General features: G+C 42.1%; 2 protein-coding genes across 2 annotated transcripts in view; both read left to right on the top strand.

The window, feature by feature from the left end:
* Positions 1–12,361, top strand: part of TK2 (thymidine kinase 2) — a 1,024,677-nt gene that overhangs the window by 334,761 nt on the left and 677,555 nt on the right. The window lies entirely within an intron of this gene.
* Positions 1–12,361, top strand: part of LOC106510494 (uncharacterized) — a 34,606-nt gene that overhangs the window by 7,213 nt on the left and 15,032 nt on the right. Inside the window, exon 3 of the mRNA XM_084959099.1 lies at positions 12,141–12,224. The gene's annotated coding sequence lies outside the window, so the exon portion shown is untranslated. The remainder of the gene's footprint in view (positions 1–12,140; positions 12,225–12,361) is intronic.

The following is a 12,361-nucleotide window of genomic DNA, read 5'->3' as shown; positions in this document are numbered from 1 at the left end:
GAAGTTCAGTCTGTCCTTTTTTCGGATTCCACATGTCAGTGAAAGCATTGGATGTTGGTGTCTCATTGTATGGCTGACTTCACGTAGCATGATAATTTCTAGGTCCATCCATGTTGCTAAAAATGCTGGTATTTCGTTCTTTTTAATGGCTGAGTAATATTCCATTGTGTAAATGTACCACATCTTCTTGATCCACTCCTCTGTCGATGGACAGTTAGGTTGTTTCCATGTCTTGGCTATTGCAAGGAGTGCTGCAATGAACATCGGAGTACATGTGTCTTTGCGAGTCATGTTTTTCTCCGGATAGATGCGCAAGAGTGGGATTGCTGGATCAAATGGTAGTTCTGTTTTTAGTTTTCTGAGGAATCTCTGTACTGTTTTCCACAGTGGTTGCACCAATTTACAATTCCACCAACAGTGTGCTAGGGTTCCTTTTTCTCCACACTGTCTCCAGCACTTATTGTTTGTACACTTTTGGATGATGGCCATTCTGGCTGGTGTAAGGTGGTACCTCATCATGGTTTTGATGTGCATTTCTCTCATAATGAGTGATGTTGAACATCTTTTCATGTGTTTCTCGGCCACCTGTATGTCTTCTTTGGAGAACTGTCTGTTTAGATCTTCTGCCCATTTTTTTATGGGTTGTTTGTTTTTTTGGTATGGAGCTGCAGAAGTTGTTTATAAATTTAGGAGATTAATCCATTGTCAGTTGATTCACTTGCAAAGATTTTCTGGAAAGATATCAAAGATGACACAGATGGAAAGATATACCATGCTTGTGAATTGGAAGAGTTAATATTATCAAAATGACTATACTACCTAAGGCAATCTACAGATTCAGTGCAATCCCTATCAAATTACCAAGGACAGTTTTCACAGAACTCGAACAAAATATTTTAAAGTTTGTTTGGAAGCACAAAAGACCCAGAATAGCCAGAGACATCCTGAAAAAGAAAAATGGAGCTGCAGGAATCAGGCTCCCGGACTTCAGACTATACTACAAAGCAATAGTCATCAAAACTGCATGGTACTGGCACAAACACGGAAATATAGATCAGTGGAACAGGACAGAAAGCCCAGAATTAAACCCACGCACTTACAGCCAACTCATCTATGACAAAGGAGGCAAGAATATACAATGGAGAAAGGAGAGCTTGTTCAATAAGTGGTGCTGGGAAAACTGGACAGCCACATGGAAAAGAATGAGATTAGATCACTCCCTAACACCATACACAAAAATAAACTCAACATGGATTAAAGACCTAGATATAACACCAGGCACTATAAAACTCTTAGAGGAAAACATAGGCCAAACACTCTCTGACATAAACAGCAACATCTTCTCAGATCTATCTCTTAGAGTCATGGCAGTAAAAACAAAAATAAACAAATGGAACATAATCAAACTTAAAAGTTTTTGCACAGCAAAGGAAACCATAAACAAAATGAAAAGACAACCCACAGAATGGGAGAAAATCTTTGCAAGTGAATCTACAGGCCATTGTTTCTTGCTGCCCAAGTTGATTGGCTTTTTTTTGTTCTTGTTTTTGTTTTATGTTTGTTTGTTTTTGCTTTTCAGGGCTGTGCCTGCGGTATATGAAAGTTCCCAGGCTAGGGGTCAAATGGAAGCTGCAGTTGCCAGCCTGTGCCACAGCAACTTGGGATCCAAGCCACATCTGTGACCTACACCATAGCTCATGGCAATGCCAGATCCCCAACCCACTGAGTGAGGTCAGGGATGGAACCCACATCCTCATGGATACTAGTTGGATTCGTTTCCGTTGCACCACAACAGGAACTGCTTGCTGCCCAGCTTGAGCATCCACATTCTGGAAAGGGTGTAGATCTTGTGCTGGGCCGTACCCATGTCTGTAGCAGGTCTCCAAGGTGAACAGCCACATTCAGGGGGCTTGGGGCGGGGGGGGGGTCTGTCCCCGACTCCTGGGAACTTATCACTGGCTTTGTAGTAGAGTCTGAAGTCTGGGTGCCTGATTCCTCCAGCTCCATTTTTCTTTCTCAGGATGGCTTTGGCTATTGTGGGTCTTTTGTGCTTCCAAACAGACTTTAAAATATTTTGTTCGAGTTCTATGAAAAAGGCCATTGGTAATTTGATAGGGATTCCATTGAATCTGTAGATTGCCTTTGGTAGTATAGTCGTTTTGAAGGTATTGATTCTTCCAGTCCAAGAACATGGTATATCTTTCCATCTGTTTGTGTCATCTTTGTGTTCTGTTTGGTTTTGTTTTTTATCTTTTGTCTTTGTAGGGCCGCACCCTTGGCATATGGAGGTTCCCAGGCTAGGGGTCTAATCGGAGCTGTTGCTGCTGGCCTACGCCAGAGCCAAGCTGCATCTGCGACCTACACCACAAATCACGGCAACACCGATCCTTAACCCGCTGAGCAAGGCCAGGGATCAAACTCACAACCTCATGGTTCCTAGTTGGGTTCACTTCCGCTGCACCATGCTGGGAACTCCTGTTTGTGTCATCTTTGATTTCTTTCATCAGCGTCTTACAGTTTTCTGAGTACAGGTCCTTTGTCTCTTTAGGTAGTTTTATTCCTAGGTATTTTATTCTTTTTGATGTGATGGTAAATGGGATCATTTTCCTAATTTTTCTTTCTGATCTTTCATTGTTAGTATATAGAAGTGCAGTTTATATCTGTGTATTAATTTTGTATCCTGCAACCTGACCAAATTCATTGATGAGCTCTAACAGTTTTCTGGTGGCATCTTTAGGATTTTCTAGGTATAGTATCATGCCATCTGCAAACAATGATAGTTTTAATTATTTTTTCCAATTTAGATTCCTGTTATTTCTTTCTGTTCTCTGATTGCCATGGCTAGGACTTCCAAAACTAAGTTGGATAGTAGTGGCAAGAACGGACTTCCCTGTCTTGTTCCTGATCTTAATGGGAATTCTTTCAGCTTTTCACCATTGAGAATGATGTTAGCTGTGGGTTTGTTACCAATGGGTGTGTTTAGATAGAATCCCTCTCTGCCCACTTTCTGGAGGGTTTTTATTAGAAATGGCTGTTGAATTTTGTCAAAAGTTTCGTCTGCATCTATTGAGAGGATCATACGGTTTTTATTCTTCAATTTGTTAATGTGGTGTATCTACTGATTGATTTGATATTGAAAAATCCTTGCACCCCTGGGATAAATCCCACTTGGTCATGGTGTATAATCCTTTTAATGTGTTGCTAGATTCAGTTTGCTAGTATTTTTTTGAGGATTTTTTTAAAATCTATGTTCATCAGTGATATTGACCTGTAATTTTCTTTCTTTTTTTTTTTTTTTTTTGTGGTATCTTTGTCTGGTTTTGGTATCAGGGCAATGGTGGTCTCATAGAATGAGTTTTGGAGTGTTCCTTCCTCTGAAGTTTCTTGGAATAGTTTCAGAAGAATAGGTGTTACTTCTTCTCTAATTTTTTTTATTTTATTTTTAGGGCCACACCTGCAGCATATGGAGGTTCTCAGGCTAGGGGTCAAATCAGAGCTGCAGCTGCTGGCCTACACCACAGCCACAGCAACGCCAGATCCAAGCCAAGTCTGTGACCTACACTACAGCTCACAGCAACATCAGATCCTTAACCCACTGAGAGAGGCAGGGATTGAACCGCAGCCTCATGTTTCCTGGTCAGATTTGTTTCCATTGCACCACAACGGGATCTCCTCTTCTGTAAATTTTTTATTGAATTAGCCTGTGAAGCCATCTGGTCCTAGACTTTTGTTTGTTGGTTTTTTTTTTTTTTTTTTTTTTTTTTTGGTCTTTTCTAGGGCCACACCCATGGCACATGGAAGTTCCCAGGCTAGGGGTCTAATTGGATCTGTAACTTCCAGCCTATGCCAGAGCCACAGCATTGTGGGATCTAAGCCATGTTTGTGACCTACACCACAGCTCACAGCAATGCCAGATCCTCAACCCACTAAGCAAGGCCAGGGATTGAACCCGAAACCTCATGGTTCCTAGTCGGATTCATTAACCACTGCGCCACGACGGGAACTCTTCAAGTTTTTCTTGTTGCTTTTCTGTCTGAGTGATCTTTCCATTGCTGTAAGTAGGGTGTCCCCTGCTATTATTGTGTTATTGTCAGTTTCTCCTTTTAAGGTTGTTAACAGTTGCCTTATACATTGAGGTGATCCAGTGTTGGGTGCATATATATTTACAATTTTTATATCTTATTGGATGGATCCTTTTATCATTGTATAATGTCCTTCTTTGTTTCTTATAATATTCCTTATTTTAAGGTTCATTTTGTCTGATATGAGTATCGATACTCCAGCTTTCTTTTGATTACCGTTTGCATGGAATATTTTCTTCTGTCCTCTCACTTTCAATTTGCATGTGTCCCTAGAACTGGAGTGGGTCTCTTGAAGACAGCATATATAATGGGTCTTATTTTTGTATCCATTCAGCCGGTCTCTGTCTTTTGGCTGGGGCATTTAGTCCATTTACATTTAAGGTAATTATTGATATGTATGTTCTTATTGCCATTTTTATTCATTGTTTTGGATTTGTTTTTGTTGGTCTTTTTCTTCCCTTCTTCTCGTGTTCTCTTTTGTTGTTCAGTTGACTATCCTCAGTGTTGTGTTTGGATTGCTTTTTCTTATTTGTGTGTGTTTCTATTGTAGATTTTTAGTTTGCAGTTACCATTAAGTTTTGATATAGGAGGCTATATATAGACAGGGTTGTTTTAAGTTGTTGGTCTCTTAATTTCAAGTACATCTCCAGTATCCTGCATTTGTACCCCCCTCATGATTTCTGGTTGTGGTAGCATATTTGTGTGTGGATGATTTCCTACCTTTACTATATGTATGCCTTTACTGGTGAGCTGTGTCACTTGTAAATTTTTTGTTTCTCATTGTGGCCTTTTCCTTTCTACCTAGAGAAATTCCTTTAGTATTTGTTGTAAAACTGGATTAATGGTTCTTAATTCTCTTAGCTTTTGCTTGTCTGTAAAGCTTTTGAATTTTTCCTTCAAATCTGAATGAGAGCCTTGCTGAGTAGAGTAGTCTTGGCTGAAGGTTTTTTCCTTTCATCACTTTAAATGTATTGTGCCACTCCCTTCTGGCCTGCAGAGTTTCTGCTGAAAAATCAGCCAATAACCTTTTTGGGGTTCCCTTGTATATAATTTGTTTCTGTTCCCTAGCTGCTTTTGATATTTCTCTTTGTCTTTAATTTTGATCAGTTTAATTAAAATGTGTCTCAAAGTGTTCCTCCTTGGGTTTATTTTATTTGGTACTCATGCTTCCTGGATTTGAATGAGTGATCCCTTTCCCATGTTAGGGAAGTTTTTGGCTATTATCTCTTGAAATATTTTCTCTGTCCCTTTCTCTCTTCTCATTCTGGTACCCCTGTAATATGGATATTGGTGTCTTTACCGTTGTCCAAGAAATCTCTTAGACTGGCTTCATTTCTTTTCAATTTTTTTTTCTCTTTTCTGTTGCAAGTCAGTGATTTCCACCAGTCTTTTTTCAACCTCGCTTATTCGTTCTTTTGCTTCCTGTATTCTGCTCTTGGTTCCTAGAAGTGAATTTTTTATTTCAGTTAATGTATTTTGTACCTCTCCTTGCTTAAGCTTTAAATCTTCTATTTCTTTGGTCAGTGTTTCTTGTAATTTATCAATCTTTGCCTCCAGTTTATTTCCAGGATCTTAAATCATCTTTGCTATATCATCAATGAAAAGTATTTTTCATAGAGGTCGGTAATCTCCAGATCACTTAGCTGTTTCTTTGGGGTTTTTTTCTTGTTCCCTTATCCAAGTCATAACCCTCTGCCTTTTCATTTTGTGTAGATTTTTGGTGAGGTTTCCTTTTTCCCGATAATACAGTTGTATTCTCTCTTGCTTCTGAGGTCTGGCTGAAGTTGTTACGTGGCTTGCTGCAGGCTTCCTGATGGGAGGTACTGGTGCCTGCCCACTGGTAGGTGGTGCTGATTTGTATCCCTCTGGTGGGTGGGCCTTTGTCTCTGAGTGAGATTACAGGCAGCTGCAGTGGGGGGGTACTCCAGGGTCTTTAGGCAGCCTCTTTGCTCATGGGTGGGGCTGTGTTCCCACCTGTTTGCTGTTTGGCCTGGGGCTTCTTAGCCCTGATGGCTGGGGCCAGATTTTTACAAACTCTAGAGGAGTTCACACTGATGTTTATTCCCGAGACTTTGCCTCCAGTGTCCTTCCCCCACAAAGAAACACAGTCACCCCAGTTTTCCCAGGAGATCCTTCAAGAACCACAGGTAGGTCTGACCCAGATTCCTGTAGTCTCTGCTTTGCCCTGGGACCAAGTGCACATGAAAGCCTGTGTGCACCTTTCAAAAGTGGAATCTCGGAGTTCCCATCATGGCAGTGAGGAACCTGACTGGTACCCATGAGGACATGGGTTCGCTCAGTGGGTTAAGGATCTGGCATTGCTATGAGCTGTAGTGTAGGTCGCAGACATTACTCAGATTCCATGTTGCTATGGCCATGGTGTAAGCCAGCAGCTACAGTTCCAATTTGGCCCCTAGCCTGGGACCTTCTATGTGCTGTGGATGCAGCCCAAAAAAGGGGAAAAAAAAGAAAAAGAAAAAGGAGTGGAGTCCCGGTTTCCCCTAGTGCCATGGAGCTCCTGTGCATAAGCCACACTGGCCCTCAATGCCAAATCCTTCAGGGGTTCCCCTTCCCAATGCCAGAGCCCCAAGTGCGGGAACCTAATGCAAGGCTCAGAACTCTCACTCACGTGAATGAGCCTCTCAGATATAGTTCCTTTTCAGTGAATATTCTTTGATATGATGTGAAAACTGAGCAAATGGTAGTTTCTCAAAGTTTAGCTATATGTGAAATCTGAAACCATATCAATGAATTTTTGTACTCTGTTATATTAAAATCCATTGGTACATCCTGCATTTAAATGAATCTTTTACCCATGCATGATTTTGTAATATCATGCATCCATCATTTGAAAAATACTAACTTGCTGAGTTATGTAGATCTTCCAAATATTGAAAATTTTCATTATATAACATTTAAAAAATCATCTTTGTTAATATCACAAATCTCAATAGAAAGATCTTTTTTTTAGGTTTTTATTTTTTCTGTTATAGTTTATTTATATTCTGTCAATTTCTGCTGTACAGCAAAGTGACCCAGTCATACATATGTGTGTATATTTACATGTATATATATGCATGTATACATTCTTTTTCTTACATTATCCTCTGTTACATTCCATCACAGGTGACTAGATATAGTTCCTTGTGCTACGCAGCAGGATCTCATTGCTTATCCACTCTTTTTTTTTTTTTCTTTTGTCGGATTCCTTTCGTTTCTGTTGTGCCACAAAGGGAACTCCTGCTTATCCACTCTTAATGCAGTAGTTTACATCTGCTAATCCCAAACTCCCAGTCTGTCCCACTCCCCCTCACCCCCCAGCAATCACAAGTCTGTTCTCCAAGTTTTCTCTTTAGGAAGGTTCATTTGTGCCATATGTTAGATTCCAGATGTAAGTGATATCATATGGTATTTGTCTTTCTCTTCCTGACTTACTGCACTTAGTATGAGAATCTCTAGTTCCATCCATGTTGCTGCAAATGGCATTATTTTTTCTTTTGTATGGCTGATTGGTGTTCCATTGTGTAAATGTACCATATCTTCTTAATCCATTCGTCTGTTGTTAGACCTTTAGGTTGTTCCATGTCTTGGCTATTGTAAATAGTGCTACAATGAACACAAGGGTGCATGTATCTTTTTTTTTTTTTTTGTCTTTTTAGGGCCGCACCTGTGGCATATGGAAGTTCCTATAGTAGGGGTCCAATTGGAACTGTAGCCGCTGGCCTACACCACAGCCACAGCAATGCCAGATCCTAACCCACTGAGCAACGCCAGGGATCAAACCCACATCCTCATGGATCCTGGTTGGTTTCGTTAACCACTGAGTCATGGTGGGAACTCCAGGGCTGCATGTATCTTTTTTTTTTTTAATCACATCTGTAGTTGTATAATGATCATCACAATCCAATTTCACAGGATTTCCATCCCACAACCCAAGCACAACCTCCCACCCCCAACACATGTATCTTTTTGAATGAAAGTTTTGTCCAGATATATGCCCAGGAGTGGGATTGCTGGATCATAGGGTAGTTCTATATTTAGTTTTCTGAGGTACCTCCATACTGTTTTCCATAGTGGTTGTACCAATTTCCATTCCCACCAACAGTGTAGGAGGGTTCCCTTTCTCCACGCCCTCTCCAGCATTTTATTTGTAGGCTTACTAATGATGGCCATTCTGACTGGTGTGAGTAGTTGTAGTTTTTTTTTTGTCTTTTTGTTGTTGTTGTTGCTATTTCTTGGGCCGCTCAAGCGGCATATGAAGGTTCCCAGGCTAGGGGTTGAATCGGAGCTGTAGCCACCGGCCTACGCCAGAGCCACAGCAACGCAGGATCTGAGCCGCGTCTGCAACCTACACCACAGCTCACAGCAACACCGGATCGTTAACCCACTGAGCAAGGGCAGGGACCGAACCCGCAACCTCGTGGTTCCTAGTCGGATTCGTTAACCACTGCGCCACGACGGGAACTCCAGTAGTTGTAGTTTTGATGTGCATTTCTCTGACAATGGTCTGTATGTCTATTTTGTACCAGTACCACACTGTCTTGATTACTGTAGCTTCGTAATACTGTCTGAAATCTGGAAGAGTTATGCCTCCTGCTTGGTTTTTTGTTTCTCAGGATTGCTTTGGCAATTCTGGGTCTTTTATGGTTCCGTATAAATTTTTGGATTGTTTGTTCTAGTTCTGTGAAAAATATCATGGGTAATTGGATAGGGATTGCCTTGAATCTGTAGATTGCTTTGGGTAGTATGGCCATTTTAACAATATTAATTCTTCCAGTCCAGGAGCATGGAATATCTTTCCATTTCTTTGAATCTTCTTTAATTTCCTTGATTAATGTATTATAGTTCTCAGCATATAAGTCTTTCACCTCCTTGATCAGGTTTATTCCTAGGTATTTAATTTTTGGGGTTGTGATTTTTAAAGGCATTGTACTTTTATATACTTTTCTAATATTTCATTAGTATAGAGGAATGCAACCAATTTCTGAATGTTTATCTTGTATCCTGCTACCTGGCTGAATTCATTGATCCGTGTGAGTAGTTTTAGTGTGGAGTCCTTAGGGTTTTCTCTGTATAGTGTCATGTCATCTGCATTCAATGACATTTTTACCTCTTCTCTTCCAATTCTGGATACCTTTTATTTCTTTTGTTTGTCTGATTTCTGTGGCTGGGACTTCCAGTACTATGTTGAATAAAAGTGGTGAGTGTGGGCATCCTTGTCTTGTTCCAGATTTTAGTGGGAAGACTTTCAGCTTTTCTCCATTGAGTAGTATACTGGTTGTGGGTTTCTCATAAATGTCTTCTACTATTATTGTATTCCTTTCAATTTCTCCTTTTATGTCTGTTAGCATTTGTTGTATATATTTGGGTGCTCTATATTAGGGTTATATATATTGACAAGCAATATCTTCTTAAATTGATTATTTTATCATTAAATAGTGTCCTTCTTTGTTTTTCTTTATGGCATTTGTTTTAAAGTCTATTTTGTCTGATATGAGTATTACAACTCCTGCTTTCCTTTCTTTTCCATTTGCATAAAATATCTTTTTCCATCACCTCATTTTCAATTTATGTGTCCTTTGCCTTTAAGGTGAGTCTCTTATAGGCAGCATATTGTAGACTCTTGTTTTTAAATCCATTCTGCCACTCTGTGTCTTTTGATTGGAGCATTCAGTCCACTGACATTTGAGGTAACTACTGATAAATATGTATTTATTGCTATTTTAAACCTATTTTCAGTTGATTCTATGTTTCTCCTTTGTTCCTTTCTCTCTTTTTTGTTGGATGATTACCTTTTATTTTATGCTTGTGCCCTCTTCTTTTTTTATTTTATTTTATTTATTTATTTTATTTTTGTTTATTTATTTATTTATTTTAGGGCCGTACCTGTGGCATATGGGCTAGTAGCTAGTGCCTGGTTTCTGGGTCCTTGACAGTGGCAAGGACCCATGGGAAGGTGATACAGGCTGCTCCTACTTGCAGGGTCCTAGGAAGTGGCAGTGACCCTCAGACAGGTAGAGACAGCGCCTGGAGTGTTTGGCACTTGCAGCAGCAGGCCATGTGTGTTCCCAGGGAAGTGAGGGCAACAAAGGTTGGTACTCAGTTGCAGTGCCCTCCTCTGGGCCAACCTCTGAGGTGACTGAGGCAGTGGGTGGTGCCTGTTCAAGGACCCCTAGTGGTGGTGGGCCACACCTACCTTTGAAGTTTGAGATAACTGAGTTTGCCCCTGCCACTTGTAAACCATGTAAGAGGCACCCTGTCACACTCAGCCTGCATGGAAGGCGCCGCCACCTATAGCCTGTGCAAGAGGCACCTTGCTGCCTGTAGCCCCACCTTCCAAGAGTCTGTGGGTACTCAGAGAAAGATACTCCTATGGTGGTCTGCCCCTTCTCTTCTTGTCCTCCCCAACAATGGCACCTTGCTTCTCCTGTGTGCCCAGACCTCCTCCCAGGTTTCCTCAGCTCTGGAGCTCCACTCCCCAGCTGTTGGCACACTGCTTCCTAGCCCCTCAGGCTGTCTCCACAAAGTCAACCCCAGTCCTCTCCCTGGAACTGACCTCCAAAGCCTGAATCTCAGCACCCAGCCCCCGCTCGAGTATCTCAGGCTGTGGTGTCCTGGGAGGTGGTACCACTGTCTGTGCAGCTCTCTCTCTGATTTCCCCTCCTTGGTCCAGCTGCTGCGCTTTTCTCTGAGGTGTTGAGATTCCTCCATCTCTGCTGATCTCCCCATCAGGAGGTTTCCCAGGGGGTGGGTTCCTTTCCTCTTTCATAGCTCCTTCTCAGGAGTGCTAGTCCCTTCCTAATTCCTCTTCTTCTCTCTCTTTTTTTTCCTTTTGTTCTACCCAGTGATGTGGAGGGTTTCTTGCCCTTTGTGGAGATTTAAGATCTTCTGGGAGTTCCCATCGTGGCTCAGTGGTTAACAAATCTGACTAGGAACCATGAGGTTGCAGGTTCGATCCCTGGCCTTGCTCAGTGGGTTGAGGATCCGGCGTTGCCGTGACCTGTGGTGTGGGTTGCAGACGCAGCTCGGATCCCGCGTTGCTGTGGCTCTGGCGTAGGCCAGTGGCTACAGCTCCGATTGGACCCCTAGCCTGGGAGCCTCCATATGCTGCAGGAGCGGTCCTCAAAAAGGCAAAAAGACAAAAAAAAAAAAAAAAATCTTCTGCCAGTATTCAGTAGATGTTCTGTGTGAATCATTCTCCATATAGCTGGGTTTTTTATGTGTTTGTGGGAGAAGGTGAACACTACATCTTACTCCTCCGCCATCTTGATCTAGACTCCTGAACTGTACGTTTTAAATAGGTGAATTTTATGGTATGTATTTTAGCTCTCATAAAGGTAGACTTTTTTTTTTTTTTTTTTTTTTTTGCTGCATCATGTGGAAAGGTCCTGGGCCAGGAATCGAACCTGTGCCACAGCAGTGACCCAATGCACTGTAGTGACAGTGCCAGGTCCTCAACCCACTGCATGACAAGAGAACTCCCTGGGTTTTTTGGTTTGTTTTTGTTTTTGTTTTTTCTTTTTTTTCTTTTTAGGGCTGCACCCACAGCATATGTAAGCTCCCAGGCTAGGGGTCCAATTGGAGCGACAGCTGACGGCCTACACCACAGCCACAGCAACTCGGGATACAAGCAGTGTCTGCAGCCTAAGCCACAGCTCATGGCAACGCAGGATCCTTAACCCAGTGAGTGAGGCCAGGGATCAAACCCACAACCTCAAGGTTCCTAGTCGGATTCTTTTCTGCTGCACCACAGTGGGAACTCTGAGAAGGCCCTGTTTTTAAAAATCTTCCAGTGCAGTTGGAATTGAATCTGGGTCTGCTTTATCAGAATTTCTATCCCTAGATATTTCAGGACACACTCCCCAATTTGTATTGGAAATACTCAGGGGAACCAGTTCCCTTGAGACTCTGGTCCCTTCTGCCATGTGCAGAAAACTTCAGTTCATTTGTGCTACACCTGCCGCCAGGTGTTTAAGGGAGGGTTATCCGGTCCCAGTGTGTGGTGGCTGCATCCTTGGGCATGTTGACACCTGACCCTTGGGGTCTCTTTCCCTGCAGGTCTTTCCCATTTTGTGGACTCCCAGTTCTGTAACCCTGCCCATACAGCGATCCCCTGGACTGCCACTGCAGGCCTCCTGTAAGGTGATGTATTGGGAAGATGCCGGGAGAGGAGGGAGAGAGGGCCATAGGGCCTAACAGTCCTTCCCAGAACCTCATCTCCTACCCCTGCTTCACTCTCTGTCCCTGAAGCTGTGGGGCAGGCAGATTGGAAGTTTCCA

The sequence above is a fragment of the Sus scrofa genome, chromosome 6 (genome assembly GCF_054392235.1).
Source record: "Sus scrofa isolate SSC_HxYL_T2T_F1_AM1 chromosome 6, Sscrofa_HxYL_maternal_Yorkshire_Landrace_v2.0, whole genome shotgun sequence".
Lineage (NCBI taxonomy): Eukaryota > Metazoa > Chordata > Mammalia > Artiodactyla > Suidae > Sus > Sus scrofa.
The sequence above is the reverse complement of the archived record's forward strand: the minus strand, read 5'-3'. Positions and strand labels throughout refer to the sequence as shown.